Consider the following 22,396-nt stretch of genomic DNA (forward strand, 5'->3'; position numbering starts at 1 on the left):
TGGGCTTAGATTAAGCCAGGATTAGGCCTTGGTTAAACTAGGACCTTGAAGTAGATTTTATAAACCTGCCTTAGAAAAAGATATGCTTTCAGTTAAACAGTTTAAACATGCATTTTAATCCTCAAGCCTGTGAATCCGGCAGAAGTGTGCCGTTTGGGACTGGGCGATGAATGCGTTTGAATGAGATATGTGTGACTTCACTGATTGGATCTGGATACAATTTTCAGAAATAAACATTTTAATCAATTCTATTCTGTACCTCACACAAAATGATTGTATACTGCCAGAAAGCATTTCGAGGTCAAAGGGTTAATGACCACTGGGGCACCTCCCCTCCAACCTTTCTCAACATTTCTGAGAATACTTTTTTTGACAACACACTTTTTCATGAGAAATTTCCTCAGTAGCAGAACTTGAACTATAACTACAGCCTCAGACGTCCTACCATATCAAAAACAGAGACTCCAGGTAAGAAGTGATTTTAAAACAATGTCAACAGGCAGTGTCAGTGTGAATGTGTTGGAGTAAAGGTTGAGCGAAGGTTAATACAATGCACAGCAAATCAATCTACATGTTCACTGAAAGGAAAAGTTAATGCAAGTTTTTCACAGGATAGACATTAGAAATTGTGAAACCATGAAGTTGAAACTGGCGAGACTAGAAAGTGCAAAGTTGTATTTGACTATTATATTATATATTATATTATATTTTAACTTTTATATTACTGACATATATATATATATATATATATATATATATATATATATATAATGTATATGTGTGTGTGTGTGTGTGTGTGTGACCTGTGCTAGCAGAATGTTAATTACGAGCTGCAGGAAAAATGTAAATTTCGCTCGAATTTGAGGTTCTCTGAGAGGTATATCTTCCTAAAGCTTTCCATTGTTTTAATAATCCATGCAAAATACTGTTTTAGCACAGCATTCCAACTTTGTGAATATTCATAGACCGCTCGATCCCAACATACACACATACACAAAATTACAGTATTTAAAAATATCTGTCTTGGCGAGTGTTCACACAAACATTATCTGTTTGGTTAACTGTTTGGGAAAACATCAGATGTGTATACAGTATACAGTAGGTCATAATGTATAGACTCTCTGTCTCATCATGATCATGTTTATCAAACAATTGTGGTATTATGGAAAAAAAAAGTTGAATAAATATTTTTCCTATAGATATGGATTTTGACTTGGTTTTTGGACTTAGTGCCAAATGTGGTGTTATCACGGATTTTACAGTATGGTTGCTTAGTGATTTTGTTTTGGAACCTTCAGAAAACTTTTTTTCTCAAAACTCTGTTGACTGAGCAACATATGTTTGAAGTTGATAGAGGCAAGGCAAGGCAAGTTTATTTATATAGGACATTTCATACACAATGGCAATTCAAAGTGCTTTACATAGAAGAAATTAAAAGAATAAAAAAAAAAGAATAATTAAAACAGTTTAGAAAAATAAAAATAAAATACAGTACAGTACAAACAGTCGGACGAGCATTGGCACAGTGCTCATTCATTAAATGCATAGCTAAACAGATGTGTTTTGAGTCTGGATTTGAAAGTGACTACTGTAGGAGCACGTCTGATCTCCTCTGGAAGCTGGTTCCAGCATAATAGCTAAAAGCGGACTCGCCATGTTTAGAGTGAACCCTTGGTATTTCTAGCTGATATGATCCTAGTGATCTGAGTGATCTGTTGGGTTTATATTCAGTGAGCATATCTGCAATGTATTGAGGTCCTAGGCCATTGAATGATTTATATACCAGTAATAATACTTTAAAATCAATCCTAAATTTAACTGGGAGCCAGTGTAAAGACCTGAGGACTGGTGTGATATGTTCATATTTTCTGGTTCTGCTCAGAATCCTGGCAGCAGCGTTCTGTATGAGCTGCAACTGTCTTATGGTCTTTTTGGGAAGGCCAGTGAGGAGTCCATTACAATAATCCACCCTGCTGGTGATGAAAGCATGAACAAGCTTCTCTAAGTCTTGTCTGGAAACAAAGCATCTAATTCTTGCAATATCTTTCAGATGATAGTATGCTGATTTAGTTATTGCTTTGACATGACTACTGAAACTAAGGTCTGACTCTAGTGTCACACCAAGATTCCTGACTTGATTTTTGGTTGTTTGACCCCTAGAGTGAAGGTATGCGTTCACCTTGAGAACTTCATCTTTGTTTCCAAATGCAATGACTTCAGTTTTGTCTTTGTTTAACTGAAGAAAGTTTTGAAACATCCAACTGTTGACTTCATCGTTGCATTGGCACAGGGAGTCAATGGGGCTGTAATCGTTAGGCGATAGGGCTAAGTAAATCTGTGTGTCGTCCGCATAGCTGTGGTAAGCAATTTGGTTCTTTCTCATTATTTGGCTCATTGAGAGCATATACAGGTTGAACAGGAGTGGCGCAAGAATTGAGCCTTGAGGGACTCCGCATGTCATGGATGTCCACTCAGACTTATGATCTCCTATACTCACATAATAACCTCTCCCATCTAAGTATGACCTGAACCATTTTAGGACTGTCCCAGAAAGCCCCACCCAGTTTTCCAGCCTGTCCAGAAGTATGTTATGATCACCAGTGTCAAATGCGGTGTGTGTTTCTTTGTCAAATAGAGACAAAGAAACACATACAACAGAGAGTATAATGGGGATAAAAGAGAAGGCTGTCTATGAAGTAAATTTATGTAATTAGTGGAATATTAACCCTCTGGGGTCTGAGGTGTTTTTGGGGTCCTTGAGATGTTCTGACATGCCCTGACATTTGTGCTTTTTTCAGTTGCTTATAAACATATGAATGGCAAAGGTATAATTACACTCTATTAAGCACAAACAGGGCTACCATAATATGTGAGCAACATGTATGTACATGTTTGTATTTTTGAGAGAATAATGTTTATGCACGGTTATTGAAAAAACTAAAATGAAAGTTTCTGAAATAAGGCCACAAAACACATACTAAATATGTGTCAACAAGACTTCTGAATAATGGATGTCGTCGCCTAGAGTTTTTTCTTCAAAATGATGTGAAAATCATCCTGCCTGATCATTCACATAAAACAATACATTGATTTGAATTTTGCAAGACACTTTCTGTTTGGAAAGGCAAAATGCGAGTGGGCGTCAACGATCCAACACCATCATGCATATTTAGTGGTTCGCACCTGAGGAGACAATGGGGCCCACATACTTAATGAGCCATTCACAAATTGTGCTTGCAAATTTTATCCAAGGTAAAATTTCTAGTAATTGTGCAGTTAATTCTCATACTGTATTTTCAGAAAGTTTTGAAATATATTCTCTACCCAAATGTGTCACTAATAAAACACACAAAAAATTATTTAAAGAGAAGGTTTATATTGATCTTTTAAGATTTTGTTTACATCTATCCTTGTATATGTTTTTGCTATTTTATTAAAAAGGTTATACAATTACATCAATTAAAATTAACAATATTTCCAGTGTAATCTTTCTTTGTAAAAACTAAAGTATGCATTTTATCATACGTATTTCAAAGTTAAGGAATCATTGGTTTGAATATAGCCTATATTGGAACAAACACTAAAATAACATCTTAGTTGATTATTTTTGACAAAACATATATATATATATATATATATATATATATATATACACATACATACATACATACATACATACATACATACATACATACAAACAAACAAACAAATATATATATATATTTAACACATGAGCAGAAATTGGCAACATTATAAGCTTATTTGATGTGGCAGTATTTTACTGTAAAAACTTTATAATCTATCCAATTTTTGTAGTCAATTTTTACTCATCTCATTATAGCAATAGAGTTTGGTAAAAGCCGTTCACTCATTCACACACAGAAACGTGATTCATTTTAAAACAGTATCTGGCCAGCTGTAGTAGCTACACAACAGCGCGCACCTGTGCGTTCATTCATTCATACACTGAAACGCGATTCATATTTAAACAGTCTTTTTGCCTGTACAGACACTTGCGATTAGAACAAAGCAAATATATAACTGACCTATTCCTCAGCCGGATCTGTTGCTCCTCGAAACGAAACTTCCAGCACTTCTGAGGTAAATTTTCCAGGATTATTATCAAGATAGTAGCCTATTATTCCTCACAGCGTCGTAAAGTACATGAGTCTGAAAGTGAACTCGCAGTGTGTGTTATCCAGCTCATGTGGGCGTTTCACAGGTTTGCGTGGATTGCCTCAGATCATTTGCGTTTGAATAGCGCGCGCTCTCCGTGGGCGGGGTCATATTAAAACATAATGAGCTGAGATGAGAACGACTGACATCTCTCTCTTTTCAAACTTATTACATAAACTTAGAATATTAGTTTTTTTTATAATAATTACTTAATTTAAAAGAAGAGAATTCAAGCTTCATGCTTGTGTGCCTGTATTCCTGTTTGACTGAGTATTCGCTGAGTTATGGTTCATTTTTGGACGCGTTTCAGAATTGACTTCACTGACAGAGAGAAAGCAGAACTCGCATCATGTTTATTTTCCTTTATTTGGCGAAAAGCACAACACTTTGTTTTTATTGTGAGTATACACAAAAATAATACACACTTAACAGGATCGATTGATGTATGACACAAGTATGTAAAATCAAAATCAACAGATAATTTTTTATCTCTTTTGCACTGATATGAACAAAAACGAGCCTATCGCGCCGGCGCAATTGCCGACCTCAGGGGGTTAAACAAAATATAGTAAAGCCTATAGTATATAGCTGTGTGCGCGAGCTGATAAGAGAAAAACGCGCAGTGGATTGAGTGCTCAGCGGCAGATGCATTTGTGTTTGAGAGCATTCCCTTTTTCACAGACATCAGTGGAAAGTTTGTAGTTCAGTCGGATGTCAATGGCAAATGAAGGAAAAATGAGGCTTGTATTCCTAAGGTTAACTGATGAGAGAAATATATATATAGAGAGAGAGAGAGAGACAGAGAGAGAGAGAGTACTTCTGTTGAATGCTCATGAATGTTGATCGTTCACTCAGCACACGTGTCATTTGGATTAAAACTAAACCGTATATGTAAGTAGAACATAAACTGTTACCTGATTTATGTATAACGAGTGGTTCCCTACATTATTACAGGATGTTTGCAGGTCAAGAAGTTTAATGAACGCAAATATCTGAAGTGCGCGCCACGAAAATCTGTGTCTCAGACAGCGCGCGAATACTGAATTGAATTCTCTTTCACGTCTTGTGCTTGTACGGACAAACTCACACTAAATCATTTAAAAACACCTGTCTTGGCGAGTATCCTAAACATAATCAGTTATATCTCAAGGAAACGTAGACAGTATATTCATATTGGACCTGTGCATTCGGTCTTAAAGGTACAGCAGTCTAATAAACCTGCAAATAAATCACTCACTGCTTTTGACTAAATAGTCACCTTATTTTATTTAGCGCTTTTAACAATATAGATTGTTTCAAAGCAGCTTTACAGTGATAATAGGAAATTAAAGTAACAGAGATTGTTTTGGCTTTACAGCAGCTCTAGAATAAAGTTATTGCCCAGATAAAGTAAGTTTGATTGATTCACTTCTGTTGCAACGATCATTAGTTATTAACTTAGGGGCCGCTAACACGACACCGTTCTAACAGAAAACTCTGAAGTTCTTTCTGCACAAACTTAAAAAATGCGGCCTGAAGGGATGCCTTCACAGGGAAGAGACTAGTTGACATTTCAAGACTGCGCTGTCGTCGCATCCAGACACAGGTCCTTCATCAGATCTGGAGAGAGAGTGTGTGTGTGTGTGTGTGTGTGTGTGTGTGTGTGTGTGTGTGTGTGTGTGTGTGTGTCCAGGCGAAGGTCCTTCGTCAGATCTGGATACGGCCTGGATCCGGCGGACTGCGGCAAACCTCGAGATAAATAGAGAGACTAATACTAGCGTAGATGCCATTCTTCTTATTATGTAACGAGTACATCAGTATTTATGGGAAGTGTTCCCGGTTCCGGCTGACCTAATCTATGCAGCCTAACACTGAATTATAAGTCTATAATGTGTTATGTGTATGCTAGGTTAAAGAAATGTGTTTTTAAGCTTGTTAAAAGCTAAGTTAAAAGATGTTGTCTAGCTTTGAACTGACAGAGTGTGTCTGCTTCCCAGACAATGTTAGGAAGACTGTTCCAAAGTTTTGGTGCTAAATAGGAAAAGGATCTACCGCCAGCAGTCGATTTTGATATTCTAGGTATTATCAACTGGCCGGAATTTTGAGATTGCAATAGACGTGAAGGACTATGTTGCGTTAAGAGCTCTGTACCATTTAGTGCTTTGTAAGTAATCAGCAATATTTTAAAATTTATACAATGTTTAACCCTCTGAGGTCAGCGCGCCGGCGCGTTTTGCTGGATTTTCTTCACATTGCAGCACAATAAACTTAAATTACTCCGTCATTTATGGTCATACAGAAAAAAGAAATACAAAAAAATAATCTGTGAGATGTCTACTTTTGTATGTGTCCACTTACAATCAAATCAAAACATTGTGCTTTTGTAAAATAAAGAATATAAACAGGGTGTGCGTTCTGCCTCTCCGTCGTGGTGAACTTTTTTTTCTTGAGCACATCTATAAACTGAAACAAAACTCAGCGAATACTTGTCACACATTTATGAGCCATATACCTTTATTTAACTTTATTTAGTAAGCGTGTACTTTTAAATGATCGGATTCAAACTGAAAACAAATATTCTCTTCTTAAGTAATTTGTATAAAACCAACAAGATGTCCAGTTTCTCAAAGCCTTGCTCATTATTTTTAATTTGACCACGCCCACACGCGCAAAAGAGATTGACATGCAAATTGTCCACGCCTCACATGAACGCGCTCGTTACCTCAAAAACAAAGCACCAAACTTCATAAGTCTCTGATTTTCATCAAGTTTGGAAGACACGCTGTGAGCTTACATTGGATTTAGTTCAGAAGAAGAGGAAGAACGCGATTTGAAGACAAGAAAGATGTAAGGTAAGAAATTCTTAATTATATTAGGTAATGTTATTGTTGCATGAACTTCACATTGCAGTTGAACTGTTAGTTGTGTGTAACAGCTCTGTGTTAACAAATTTAAAAGTTTATCCTCTGCTTTGTCAGGGAGGTGTTGAAATTATCCTGTTGTGAGAGATAATACGAAATGTTGAGAAAGAATGCTAGACTGATTCCAACAACTGAGAAAGGTGGACTAGCTACCCCTTTATGGACAGACAGTGAATTCAAATCATTGTTAGGAGAGTACATGGACTCCATAGTGACTGAGTCAGTCAAATTTAATTTGACCAAGAAATTTGGTATTGATCCAGAAAAAGTATGGTCAATTGAAGAATGCAAAAAAGTTCTTGGTGCATGTATCAGAAATAAAAACATAAAAGGCATTATCTGCTGCCACAGAGAATTTAGCTTATCCATTGCACAAGAACAAGCTCTGTGTATTGCTAAGCTAAATGAACAGAACAAACAATTGCACACTCAAGTGTCCTGTCTCACAGACAAGGTGGGCCATAACAAAGCCTCAACCAAATGTGACTCAGAAGACCAACAGTCAGATGAAATCTATCCTTATTTACAATCTTTTTATAGAATAGAGGACAATGTCAATGCTGGATTGATGAATAAAGATGTAAATGCAGTTGAAGTGTGTGGAGCAAGACAAAAGGCTCAGAGTAGGGTAAAAGGGGTTGATACAGTTCCATCTGCAACCCCCATACTGCAGTTACAAGCAGTCAATACAACTTTAGGTCCTGAAGCCATAGAGAGACTTGCTGAGAGTTTGCCATCAGTGCATAGAATTTTTTCTGAGTTTAGGAGAGAGTTGTTCAGAAAGATGCGGCTCTATGATATGTCTCTAGCTGAAGTCACCCAGCTAATATCACAGATCTTGACTGAGTCAAAATTCAATGATTTTGAAACTGCTGTAAACAATTCTGAGTTTCAAAATGCCATAAAAGATGAATTGAGAGAGTGAGTTCTGAGAGTGTTAAAGAACATTGTTGGACCAAAAGTGGACTGGTCAAAGATCACTAGTTGTGTACAGAAGAAGGGTGAAACTGTGTGTGAGTACACTGAAAGATTTTGTCAGTCAGCTGCAGCATACAGTGGGATTGCTGACACTTCAGAGAAGGTGCTAGATAATAATGGTCCATTAGTTCGCACATGGTTTGATGGTCTTTTGTCAGAACATAGAAAGGCATTACCTTTCTTAGACTTCACATGGTCCATTAGAACCCTGCAAAAGAACTTGGACAGGTTAGCTACTTGGGAAAGAGACTCTGATGTCAAGGTAAGAGTAAAAATTGCAGCAGCATCCTTTAACATAAACATAGAGAAGAAACAAAAACGTAAATGTCTTAAGAGGGAGGGCAGATGTCATTTCTGTGATAAACCTGGGCATTGGATGAAAGGGTGTAGGAAAAACAAAAAGAATGCAAGAGAAATTAACAATGTTCCTCAGCTTCTACTAAGTCTGCTTGCTACTCTGAAGCAGCCCCTCCCCTCATCATTAAACTCATGGGGCAGCTTGCTGAGGTGTTAACCATTTGGGCTATGAGTGCTTAATTTCCCCAGTAGACTATTTACAGCAAAGATGAAAGATTCTTTGTAAATAAACAAAGAGAAGTTGACTACCACTTCCACCCATTGGGGAAACACTGGTTAAGTACACTCACAGCCTTAAATGTTATAACACAGAATATTCCAGTCACACACCCATCCTCTATTATGTCTACTATGACTAATGTTTCACTGGAGAATGGAAATGTGCCAATTCTTAATTGCATTATTTTGGGAATTTTCGTAAATTGATATACAGTAAATGTTATTGCAAAATGATAATTGCATACTGCATAAGGTTATTGAAGGCAACAATCAGGCAGGATATGCTGTAATGCCTACAATAAGTTTCTTATTCACAAACTTCAAAACAAGAGGAACTAATTTCTCACACACTGTACATTGTGCACACCACCTACAGGGACAGAATTAGACACACAGACCAGTGAGGAGCCCATGGAAGAACTGAAGTGCAACAAGCCTCGAGGGCCAACCCTGTGGTGAAGATTTCCTTATAGGTTTCCCCCTCTCAGTAGTTTATACCCACCTCACTGGTCCATAGGTGTCAATTCAATTAAGACTGGTGTAGCGCAGTGCTAAAAAGCATTTAAGTTATCTAAGTGCTAAATAATTTAGATTAATTAAGGTGCATAATTATACGTTAGAACTAAAGAAATTATCTTAAAGATATACAAAAATTAGAATTTAGAAGTAAGCTCAAGAAACAAATTTATTGTAGTTCATCTCCATTCTATTCATTTTGGGTAAATGAAAGGGATTATGGGAGTTGTAGTTTGATATACAATTGTGTTTGTTTCAAATATGTGTTTAAATTCATTTTAAGAGTTTTTGTTTAAAGGATTTCATTGGTAAAGTGAAATGAATAATGTAACGTAATATTTTGATGTTTGGTGGTAAAATATATTTTATTGTATGACTTTTGTATGCATGGAATTACATGTGAGGTGAAAGGTCGCAAACCGCGGAAAGAGAGAGACTGAATAGCTGAGCAGAAGTTGCGTCGAGGACTTGCTCCGTGCTTTAGTGTTTAAACTGTAAAATAGAATGTGACAAACGTTGTAAATTTGCCAGTTGGACTTTATGTTTTGTGCACACAATCAGACTGAATTGTGAACTTGGAAACCGAAGACTTTGTAGTTATTGATGTTTTGCCAAAGCTAACATTTCGCCACCGAGAGGATGCCTGTCGGGTGAGTGATTTCCAGTTCATGGTCATCGCGTGTGAGAGACTGGCTGCCTATGACGGTGCGGTAATTCGACGGACGAACTATCATTTGGGATTAAGGTATCTTTAATTGTTTTTTTCTTGCTCCAAAGGGAGTGAAGGGGGTCATTTTGTTTATTGGCCACGTCGAACACAAGCGACGCTCCAGGCCTGCAACGGTTAACTGTTATCTTTTAGCTCATTTGCCGGCTAGGACTGGGGTGGGTGAATCACGTGTGAGTGTGTGTGTGAGCGTGTGGGCCCGCATGTGTGTTTCATGTTGATGCGTTATGTACTGTATTTTAGCCTACTGTTGAATGTTAGCTAAAGTGAGGCTAATGTAGCTTACAAGTTTCTAAGCTCTTACTACATTTTGAGGCTAATTCAAACTTGAGGTTTGAGGTGATTTAATTTTATTCAATAAGCTAATTATTTGTTGAATACTTTTCTTCATTACTACATTTTGTATTTTATTTTTTGTTTATAGTGAGAATTCATTCTTTTGGTGAATTTAATATTTTATTTATTCAGTAAACCCTATTTTTATTTAACATTTTAATAACTGAGTCCTGAGTATTCATTTAGTGTAAGATATTATTGAGTAATAGATTGAATATGTAAATGATATTTCATGTGAAAATGGTTTAAGTCAGTTACACAAAAGTAAGTACACAGGGTTGTGGTTTAAAAGTTTATTAGTTATTCAAAGCACATGTACAGTTACACAAACAGACATTTAAACAGGAGGTCAGCAAAAATTCTATATATTATATACATTTTACTGGGATTAATTTAAGAACCCAGGAACGCCCTTTAGTACCAGGAGATAGGCCTAGGGGGCGCTACACTAAGTTAAGAAAAAACACTATACGATCACAATGTTTACTGTAATATGGTTATATGTAAAAACTATATGGTCACCAGAAGTTTGCTTTGATAAGAGTTAGACGTAAAACCACTATACGATCAACAGACTTATGGAAGAATCAAGTCCATGCATGAATACTGCTGGTCTGCCGTTTCTTTGTCTTCTTGTGTTACAGGTATATGTGTATGCCATGATGTCTTCACAAGTGGCAACCTGTTGTAAAGCATCACCTCAGATTTCCATGAACAAGCCTCATGAGGGACGAGTCATCAGAGCGACTCTACGTGGGAAATGGACGCTACAGGAAACAGACTTCACAGCTATTCAGGCACCATGGACTTTCAAGACTTCCACTCTTATGCTACATGGTTTTCTGTGTAATCATGTAGTTTATATGACATTTTACACCCTGCGTCGTATATGTCAACAGTTATGGTTTTGAGAAAAACTATGACACTCATGTAAATCTAGGACATGACACAGAATAAGTTATATGTGCCTGTAACTTTTCCAAGTTGCATGACTGAAAGATGGGCTTATGCTAACAAACATAAGCTACAGAATGGACTTATGAAGGTTTAAATTTATATATTATGTGAGAGTTATTAGAGATCTCAAAGAGTGGACTGTATGATTACAAATTTAAAGGGACACTAAGTAGGAATTTCTCCCATCTAGTGGTGAAATTGTATTTTGCATTCAAACGAATAATGCTCTCCAGCGCCTCACTTTTTCAAATGCGCGTTGCATCTACGGTAGCCGTTATGTACCAAAAAGCTATGACAGGATGTCTTATAATAGCACTTCGAGTTTTTCTTCGGGTGAACAGGTTTGTTATTTAAAACAAACTGAAACTTGAATCAACGAAAAAAAGAATGTTACAGTATACATTACTGACTGTGAAAAACATTAACTATGGTAATTAGTAGTAATGCCGCCTTTATTCGTTATATTTTTGAAGTACGTGCATTGTTAGATATCATCATCATCCGTGCCTTCTCTAACGTTACTTTACTCAATAGCTGCTATTCATCAAAGAGCCTGTTTAACTTGTAACTATAAATGTTCTACTGTCTATATAATAAAGTACACAACCAAGCAATGAAAAATAAGCTTGTAATTAAGACCGTAACATTGACTTACCTGTCGAGAAGAAAGCAGGCAACTTCAGGGTCTCTTTTGAAAGCTTTCTCCTGCATTAGCTATCCCGACATTAACCCTTGTTTTTGTAATCTCCGGTCACGTTTCCTTTTACGGTGTATTTTGGACTTTTCGCCGACGAGGACTCATCCTGTGACTCAGCATATGTATGAATGAACGGTGGATAAATAACCGTGCAGTGCAGCCTTTTAAACTTGCCGCGGCAGTGACAAGCGCCTCTCAACTGCTCTGCTCCTCCGCTTCTGCTGGCTTCAGTCCCGTGACGCTGGTTCTGAACGAAACGCGTTGTGGAAACGCGTTGGCCTAGTACCTTTTGTCCCTCTCTGCTATTATAGTTTTTCAAGATGGCGGAACTACATGGAAGCCTCCGTGGACCTACCCGTCCCATGTATATAAAGATAATAAATTCTTCGTTTACGAGGATTAGTCTGATCATTGGCATAGGTATTTGTACACCATTGAGGGCATATTTATGAATAAAAATATTGATTTTAGATAATAAAATACCTAAAAAGCTACTTATTGTCCCTTTAAGAATATGTTTAAGATCTGCTGATCCTACTTCCTTACACAACATCACATGAAAAACTAAGGTGAACTACACTGTATTGGGCATTCAAGGTGAACATGATGGCATCCATTTACTGATTAGATTCAATATAGTTTCCATTGAAGGGGTTTTGTTAGTCTTTGATCTTCCTACTGAGAGATAGACTATGTGTGAATGTTTACATAGTCTTAGTTCTTGAGACCATGTGTTGTTTACACTGAATGCCTATAAGATACCATGTAAAGTTACGTTAGTTAGACTTGATGACTGCAGCTACGACAGCTCGTGTTCTCAATAAAGAATCCTGCTGAAGAAAGAACCAAGTCTCCTGGTCTTCAATTCTGAGTTTCCTACACAAGCTTTATAATGGCAGTGAATGGCTGGAGAGCATTTGAAGCCCAAAAAAGTGCATCCATCCAAGATAAAAGTGCTCCACTTTTACTCCGGGGGTTAATAAAGGACTTCTGAAGTGAAGCCATGTGTTTGTGTAAGAAAAATACCCATATTTAAAACTTTATAAACTATAATCACTAGGTTCCGCCAGATGGCCAAACGCATTGATTTACAGTGGAAGACTAACCCCTGACCCGACGCACAACGTATATATATAATAGAAGAGTAGCTTTTTTTATCAAATATGAAATTAAATTTACAGAATTTCACTTGGACCAATTAAAAAAAATATTTTGTACAGTGTTCCAAAACCCATGGCTTCACTTCCGAAGGCCTTTTTTAACCCATTGGAGCCGTGTGGAGTTTTTTTTTTATCATGAATGGATGCACTTTTTTGGGTTTTAAATTTTTTCCAGCCATTCACTCCTAGGGGTGTAACAATACATCGATGTGGATCGATGCATCGATCAAACGTCTAACGATACGATGCATCGATACTACACACAAAATGTCGAAATACGGTACCTTTATTTTGACACACTCCACATCCTCACGTAACTTTTCTCCGCTGAAATAGATGCCTGACAAGATCGACTGAACCCTTTGTCACAAAAGCCGGTATTTTCCACTGTCAAGGCAACGCGAGTTCATGTTTTACAGCAGAAATGACAAGCCCTGAAAAGTCTGTTTTAGCGAATCAGTGCACAGTATTCAGGTCAGGTGACAAGGCTGTTTGCTTATCACTTTGAAAAGACGTGCTAGCTGAGAGGAGTTTCGTCAAAGCTGACTAAAAGTGATCAAGGATGGATTTCAGCAAACTTGATGAACCTGTGATATCTTCTTCGGGGCATAAAAGGAAAATAAAAGCTGAAACTTTTTCACGGAATCTTGCTAAAACAGCACGTTAGTGGTGAGGGAAAAGCTCTCTGCATTGCGTGTACGTTAATCACAACAACAAAGTTTGACAGGGGTCTATGTCAGCTGAAAAGATTAACCAAGTGTTTTATTATGTATCATAGCAATTACTTGGCTTTGTTTAACTCTGAAACATGAAATGTGGAGTTATCTGCCTTTGCCACAAAAAAAAAAAAATTAACCTAACCCTAACCCTACTTTCAATGAAGTTTAATTTTATTATTATTATTTAATTTTATGTTATTATTACTTAATCAAAACAATCCAGCTGTAGTTTGATCGATATTCAAATGCACAATTAAAAAAAAAAAACATGATATGTAAATGAACAAGAACGGAGTTATCTGTTTTTGCAAATGAACTCTTCTGTTATAGGTCTTGTTTATTTTCATATATAATTTTTTTTTTTTTTTTTTACTTGTTACAAATAACTTGTAAATGTCCCAATTGGGAGAGGGTGTGCAATTTTCAAAGAGTTTAACCCTCTGGGGTCTGAGAGGTTTTTGGGGTCCTTGAGATGTTCTGACATGCCCTGACATTTGTGCTTTTTTCAGTTGCTTATAAACATATTAATGGCAAAGGTGTAAATTCACTCTATTTAGCACAAACAGGGCTACCATAATATGTGAACAACTTGCATGTACATGTTTGTATTTTTGAGAGAATAATGTTTATGCATGGTTTTTTTAAAAACAAAAAACTAAAGTTTCTGAAATAAGGCCATAAAACACATTCTAAATATATGTAAATAAGACTTTTGACTAATGGATGTCATTGCCTACTGTTTTTTCTTCAGAATTATGTGAAAATCATCCTGCCTAATCATTCACATAACACAATACATTGATTTAAATCTTGTAAAACACTTTTTGTTTGGAAAGGCCATATGCGGGTGGGCGTGATTCACACCTGCAGAGTCAATGGAGCCCGCATAATGAGGCTGCATACGTAATGAGCCTTTCATTCAGGTGTGTGACTGAGCCACAAGAATGCAAGGACAATATATAACTGGTTTGTTGTTTTTTCCACAAATTTTGCTTGCAAATTGTACAATATCCAAGGTAAACATTTCTAGTAATTGTGCAGTTAATTGTTCTCATACTGTCAGATTCGGAATATATTCTCTTCCCAAATGTGTCACTAATAAAGCATAATAAAATTATTTAAAGAGAAGGCTTATAATGACCTTTTAAGATTTTGTTTACATCTATCCTTATATAGGCCTATATATACGTATATATATATATATATATATTAAGGTTATACAATTACAACAACATTTAAAATTGTAACAGTATTTCCAGTGTAATCTTTCTTTGTATTCGCGATTCATATTAAAACAGTATTTTTGCCAGCTGTAGTAGCTCCACAACAGCGCGCATCTGTGCGTTCATTCATTCCGATTAGAACAAAGCAAACAGAACTGACCTATTCCTCAGCGGGATCCGTTTGCTCCTCGAAATGATACTTCCAGAACTTCTGAGGTACATTTTTGCAGGATTATTATCAAGATAGTATTATTCCTCACAGCATCGTAAAGTACATACGTCTGAAAGTGAACTCGCGGTGTGTGTTATCCAGCTGATGTGGGCGTTTCACAGGTTTGTATGGATCGGCTTACATTTGCGTTTGAATAGCGCGCGCTCTCCGTGGGCGGAGCACATTATAACGTAATTAGCTGAGATGAGAACGACTGACATCTCTCTCTTTGCATACATATTACATAAACTGTGAATATTTGTTTTTTATAAAAATTACTTCATTTAAAAGGAGAGAATTCAAGCTTCATGTCTGTATGCCTGTATGCCTGTTTGACTGAGTATTCGCTGAGTTATGGTTAATTTTCGGACGCGTTTCAGAATGGACTACACTGAAAGAGAGGAGGCAGAACTCGCTTCGTTTTTATTTTTCTTTATTTGGCAAAAAGCACAACACTTTGTTTTTATTGTGAGTATACACAAAAATAATACACATTTAACAGAATCTATTGATGTATGAAACTCCAATGAAAAATCTAAGTCAACAGAGTATTCATGAGTTTCTTTTACACTGCTAAAAAAAAAGCGAGCTGGTATCGCCGGCGATACCGCCGACCTCAGGGGGTTAATTAAACTTTCATGTTATATATTTTTGCATGTATTAGTGTGAGTTAATAAACGTAACTGGTTGTGTACACTTGGCACATAAAATCTAAATATTGATTAATCGATCGATATAGCCCTGAATCGAATCGAATCGTAATCGTATCATAGAATTTTTTTAGGTATCGGCAAATATCGTATTGCTGGCTGAGAGAATCGATATCGTATCGTTTCGTGATTAACTGTCTGATTTACAACCCTTTTCACTCCCATTAAGAAGCTTGGAAGAGCCGGGACATTTTTTAAGAAAGAAAGAAAGAAAGAGACTTCCGGTAGAGTGAACATTGGCGTGTCTGTCTGCCGCTGCTCTCCGTGTTTTCGTCTTAGTGGCATTCTGTATGAATGACTTTAGGGACCTCAAATATTAACTTCTCTACGGACAATCGTATGGATTAATGACTTTTCTTGTGTTTGAAATCTACGGTACATCTCACGTCTGACTGGATTACCTCAAGGAAATTAACACTGCTGCACCTTTGCTGTGACCGTTACGTGTAGGCTTAAAATAGGCTGCTTGTTTCCTTGTTCATTGTCAACATCAAGTAGGGCTGGAGCGCGTGGATTTTAAGTCCGAACTGTTCTGGTGGATGCATTGAGAATGATCTGCCTTCTGTTGCTTAGTCTGGCCTTCTGGAATTTTACTGCCTGCCCTCGCCAACTTCAACAGAGAGCTCCCTGCTTGTCTGATATGGTCCTATTCTACTCATCTCTGGAGTTTGAATCCTCAGATCGCTTGTCAGATGGAGTATACAATCACTGCACTGCACTTGGAATTGCGCGTCGCTGTTATGTCCATCGAGAGTCAAAACGATGACATCTCTGCAGATTACAGATCAACCACCCTGATAACGGCCAAATACCGGCCATCTGGTCTTCATATCATCGTTTTCTGATTGGTTAAAGTAATATGAAGCGGGGTGGAAATCTTGGCAATCTTAAAAAAACGCACAGCTCTTCCTCAACAAAACATGGATAGTGTCAATATTAAAATGGCTCTCATTAATACTCATTCAATATCAAACAAGACTTTTTTATATCACAATCTTTGGATCTCTTATTCATCACTGAGACGTGGCTGAACCCCGGTGAACAAATGGCTTTGGGGGATGTAACACCGCCAGGCTGCGACTTTCTAAATTCCCCATTTACACATATTCCAGTTTTGAGGCCCAGTTGTTAAAAATCAACATCTTGGGTCCTGTTTTCTGCATTCTCATCTACAGACCTCCCAAATTTAACAAGGATTTTATTCAACAATTTTCGGACTTCCTGTCACGGTGTGGTGCAGGCAGAAGAAGACAAAGAAGAGTCAAAAGTTTCAATGCAAACTTTTACTCACAATATAATTCAATCAGGTACACAGAGACACACACCCACACACACAATTTTCAGAATTGTATTTAATGCATTTTTCAGATGATGTCTCAACTGGGCTTGACACTGAATCACTGGTTGAAGCTTATAATAAGTCTTGTACGTTCACACTTGATAAAGTCGCTCCACGTAAGTTTAGGAGGGTCAAGGGTGTTTAGTTAAACAACTTCACTCTCAGACAAGAGTGCAGAAAAGCTGAACGCAAGTGGAAACGAGACAAGCTTCAGGTCTCTTATGGCTTAACAAATTATCAGCGAGCTGTGAAGGATGCTAAAGCCAATTTTTTTCTACATTAACCCTCTGGGGTCTAAGGTGTTTTTGTGGCCCTTGGGATGTTTTGACATGCCCTGACATTTGTGCTTTTTTCAGTTATTTATAAACATGATAATGGCAAAGGTGTAAATTCACTCTATATAGCACAAACAGGGCTACCATGATATGTGAGCAACATGAATGTAGATGTTTGTATTTTTAAGAGAATATTGTTTATGCGTGGTTATTGGAAAAAATAAAAATGAAAGTTGCTGAAATAAGACCACAAAACTCATACTAAATATGTGTCAATATGTCACGATTTTGGGTTTGTTCTTGTCATGTTTCTGTGTCATGTCTTGTTTCCCTGTTTGTCATGTGATTCCCTGTTTGTCATGTGATCCTGCCATGTCTTGTCATTGGTTAATTGTCTGTTCATTGTTCACAGGTGTCCCTTGTCTTGTCATTAGTCTGTGTATTTAGCCCTCTTGTTTGCCATGTGTCTGTGTCAAGTATTGTTTCCTGTAGTCTGCTGTTGTGCCATGTTCATGTTCATGTTCATGTTCATGTTCATGTTCATGTTCATGTTCATGTTCATGTTCATGTTCATGTTCATGCTTTGGTTTTTGTTTTCATGCCACGCCATGTTTTTGTTTCATGTTTTGTTTTTGTTATAATAAACTGCACTTGGGTTCTCATCTTTCAACTTGCCTCCAGTGGATACCTTATTACAGAATACTTGACCTCCTACAATGAACCCAGCGGTTGCCCTCCTAAACCTACGCCAGGGGAATCTTCCCCTGGAAACGTATGTGGAGAAATTTTGTGGGCTGTGTTGCCAGTTGGATTTTAATGACGTGGCCCTCAAGGACATATTTAGGGTGAGTCTGAATGAGCCCATTCGCTCCCAGCTTCCTGGGGGAAAAATCCACTGGTCCTTGGCCCAATATAGTGACTATGCCCTATTATTGAGCGGTTCCTCATTTACTGTGGGTTTTGAGGAGAAGCCCCACAAACCCACAGTATCTGCCAAGCCTGAGCCACTTCACGTCATGCCTGCCAAGCCTGAGCCACTTCACGTCATGTCTGCCAAGCCTGCCAAGCCTGAATTTCTTTATGTCATGTCTGCCAAGCCTGAAACTCGTCATGTCTGCCAAGCCTGAATCTCTTCACGTCATGCCTGCCAAGTCTGAGTCTGTTGACGCCACCTCGGCTACCGAGCCGGTGTCTCCTGACAAGATGGCCGCCACCGAGCCTGTATCTCCTGACAAGATGGCCACCGCCGAGCCTGTGTCTCCTGACAAGATGGCCGCCGCCACGCCTGAACCTGAACCCTTAGCAGAGATGGCCGCCACCACGCTTGAACCGGAGCCCTCAGCAGAGATGGCCGCCACTAATGTTGAGTCCTCAGTTATGGCTACACTAACAATTATGGCCACAGCCATATGGTGTGTGTGGTCGGTGCACACATTTGAAGTTCACGTCACGTCTGCCGAGCCAGAGCCTGTTCACGTCACGTCTGCTGAGCCAGAGACTGTTCACATCACGTCTGCCGAGCCAGAGACTGTTCACGTCATTTCTGTTCTTGAGCCGTTGTCTGTTCCAGCCCATAACCCCATAGCTGTCCCCAAGAAAATATTTGGGGGGGGCAGTAGGGTGCCGCGCCGCCATGGTCCCCTGAACTGTCTGGTCCACCTTGGCCACATGAACTGTCTGGTCCACCTTGGCCACCTGAACTGTTTGGTCCACCTTGGCCACCTGAACTGTCTGGTCCTCCCTGGCCTCCTGCACAGCCGGATCCGCCCTGGCCTCCTGCACTGCCGGATCCGCCCTGGCTTTCTGCACTGCCGGATCCGCCCTGGCTTTCTGCACTGCCGGATCCGCCCTGGCTTTCTGCACTGCCGGATCCGCCCTGGCTTTCTGCACTGCCGGATCCGCCCTGGCTTTCTGCCACGGCCCAGGTCCGCCCACGCCTTGCCACGGCCCAGGTCCGCCCACGCCATGCCACGACCCAGGCCCGTCCACGCCATGCCACGTCCCATGTCCTGTCCCCCTGCACGGGCCTGGCCCACCATCCCGCCCCCATGACCTCCTCCACTCCACCACCCTCCTGGAATTATGTTGTGTTTTGGATTTGTTGGGCGTCTGGAGACGCCCTTAGAGGTGGGGATTCTGTCACGATTTTGGGTTTGTTCTTGTCATGTTTCTGTGTCATGTCTTGTTTCCCTGTTTGTCATGTGATCCTGCCATGTCTTGTCATTGGTTAATTGTCTGTTCATTGTTCACAGGTGTCCCTTGTCTTGTCATTAGTCTGTGTATTTAGCCCTCTTGTTTGCCATGTGTCTGTGTCAAGTATTGTTTCCTGTAGTCTGCTGTTGTGCCATGTTCATGTTCATGCTTTGGTTTTTGTTTTCATGCCACGCCATGTTTTTGTTTCATGTTTTGTTTTTGTTATAATAAACTGCACTTGGGTTCTCATCTCTCAACTTGGCTCCAGTGGATACCTTATTACACAATAAGACTTTTGACTAATGGATGTTGTCGCTTCGAGTTCTGGCTTCAAAATTATGTGAAAATAGTCTTGCTTTATCGTTCACATAAAACAATAAATTGATTTAAATTGTGTAAAACAAGTTTTGCTTGGAAAGCCAATATGCGAGGGGGGCGTGAAGGAGGAGTGGTTTACACCTGAGAATACAATGTCCCACCCATTATGCGTAATGAGCCATTCATTCAGGTGTGACACTGACTGAGCCACAATGCAAGGACAAAAGATATATTTAGAAGACTTACAGTATATTGAGCATTTAAGATTTTGCTTACATCTATCTTGTAAATATATTTAGCTATTTTATTAAAAAGATTACAATTACAACAATAATTACAATTTCAACAATATTTCAAGTGTACTCTTTCTTTGTAAAAAAAAAAGATTATAGGCCTACATTTTATCATATGTATTCATTAGTTTGAATATAGCGAACATTGGAACAGCTAACATCTTAGTTGATGACTTTATTTTTAACAAAAATAGTATTTTATATATATATATATATATATCTAACATATGAGCAGAAATTGTTAAACAAAAGCTTGTGGCAGTATATTCTACAGTAAAAACTGTACCCAAATCTAGTCAACAAAATGTTGTCTTTCATATTTCGCCTGACTGTAACGTTGTTTTTATGAAATATTAAGGCATATAAATGTTAATTTGCAGTTTAATACGTTGCTTATACAAATAGCCTACATTTTATTTCAACATATTTCAGTCGATTTTTACTCATCTCAGTATAGCAATACAGTTTGCTAAAACATCATCATTCATTCACACACAGAAAGCGATTTAAATTTAAACGGTCTTTTTGCGAGCTGTGGTAAACAGCGCGCATCTCTACCGTTCATTCATCACAAACAGAAACGCGATTCACTTGAGAAGGAAAAAAAACGTACTACAGTATTCCTCAGCTCAGTCGGATCCTTGCTCCTCGAAATACCCGCACTTCTGAGGTACATTTTCCATTATTATTATTCCTCACAGCACTGCGAAACGGTGTAAACAAGTAATGATCTGAATAAACTTGTGTTTTCTCGAGCTGATATGGGGGCGTTCACAGGTTTGCGTGGATTGCCTCAGATCATTTGCGTTTGAATAGCGCGCACTCTCCGTGGGCGTGGTCACATTAAAAATAATTAGATGAGATGAGAACGACTGACATCTCGCTCTTTTCTTACAGATTACATGAACTGAGAAAATTTGTTTTTTATATAAATTACTTCATTTAAAAGAAGAGAATTCAAGCTTCATGCACAATTAATTCTGTTTTAAACCCAACCAAAAATACTGTCCTGGATGTTACACAAGAGAACTGTACTCACAAAATTGAGCAAATTAAATGTGGAATTGTACTTGCTCCATTTGATCAACCACAAATTACTCCACTATCCAGCTCTCTTGACTGATTTTGAACTAGTTACATTGGAACAATTAGCAGTGGTAGTCTCCAAGATGAAGTGTTCCAGCTATAAGCTGAATTCTCTTTCTACACGTCTTTTTAAATAAGTTTTTATGACTTTCGGTGCCAGTGTGACAGCTATAATTAACAGCTCATTAGCAAGTGGAGTTGTTCCTAGCAGTTTTAAACCGGCAATACATGACAACTACAGAACAATCTCCAAACTGCCTTTCATGTCAAAGATTTTGGAGAGAGTTGTTTATTCCCAGCTCTACTCCTATCTAAATACATTTAACATTTTGGATACATTTCTGTCTGGTTTCAGATGTGTTGCTCAGCACTGAATCTGCATTATTGAACGTCACAAATGATGTTCTACTCTCCATGGACTCAGGTTCGCCTGTTGTCCTAGTTTTGTTAGATTTCAGTGCTGCGTTCGATACAATCGACCATTATAGACTTTTAAATGATTTAGAGTGTATGGGGGGCATCCAGGATTAAAGGGATCATATTTCCCCAGTTTTGGTATCTCTTCTCTGGCTCCTGGTGAAATTCAGGGTGGATTTAAAATTTTTGACTTTTGTTTACAAGGCACTATTTGGTCTCACACACAAATATATTAGTGACCTTTTACACCCTTAAGGCAGGCATACACTGTGCGATTTCTGCACAATTTGAACTGAACGAGTAGATGTAAAGCCAAAACCAAAGCTCATGTTTTATGTGCTCACACTATACGGTCCGATCATCGAGCTGTGACTTGACTGCTCACACTATACTTGTGAAATATGTGCGATTAAACCCCCAATAGACCGCCAATAGACCATGATATCGTGTATCCAGAGATATTGTCAAAACAAGCACAGCTATCAATATCAAGGGGATTAGCATTTCCAATTTATGTATTAAATTATTATTCGTATTATTGTATTATTATTATTATTATTATTATTATTAGGGAAGGCGCACTTTTATA

General features: G+C 38.3%; 1 protein-coding gene across 2 annotated transcripts in view; it reads left to right on the forward strand.

Annotated features, from left to right (window-relative positions):
* The first annotated feature begins 346 nt into the window (after window positions 1-346).
* Window positions 347-22,396, forward strand: part of LOC311303611 (cytolytic toxin-alpha-like) — a 64,191-nt gene continuing 42,141 nt past the window's right edge. For both annotated transcript variants that reach the window (XR_014629797.1, XM_084430167.1), the window contains exon 1: window positions 347-468. The gene's annotated coding sequence lies outside the window, so the exon portion shown is untranslated. The remainder of the gene's footprint in view (window positions 469-22,396) is intronic.

Source organism: Rutilus rutilus (assembly GCF_951802725.1).
Source record: "Rutilus rutilus genome assembly, chromosome: 14".
NCBI lineage: Eukaryota > Metazoa > Chordata > Actinopteri > Cypriniformes > Leuciscidae > Rutilus > Rutilus rutilus.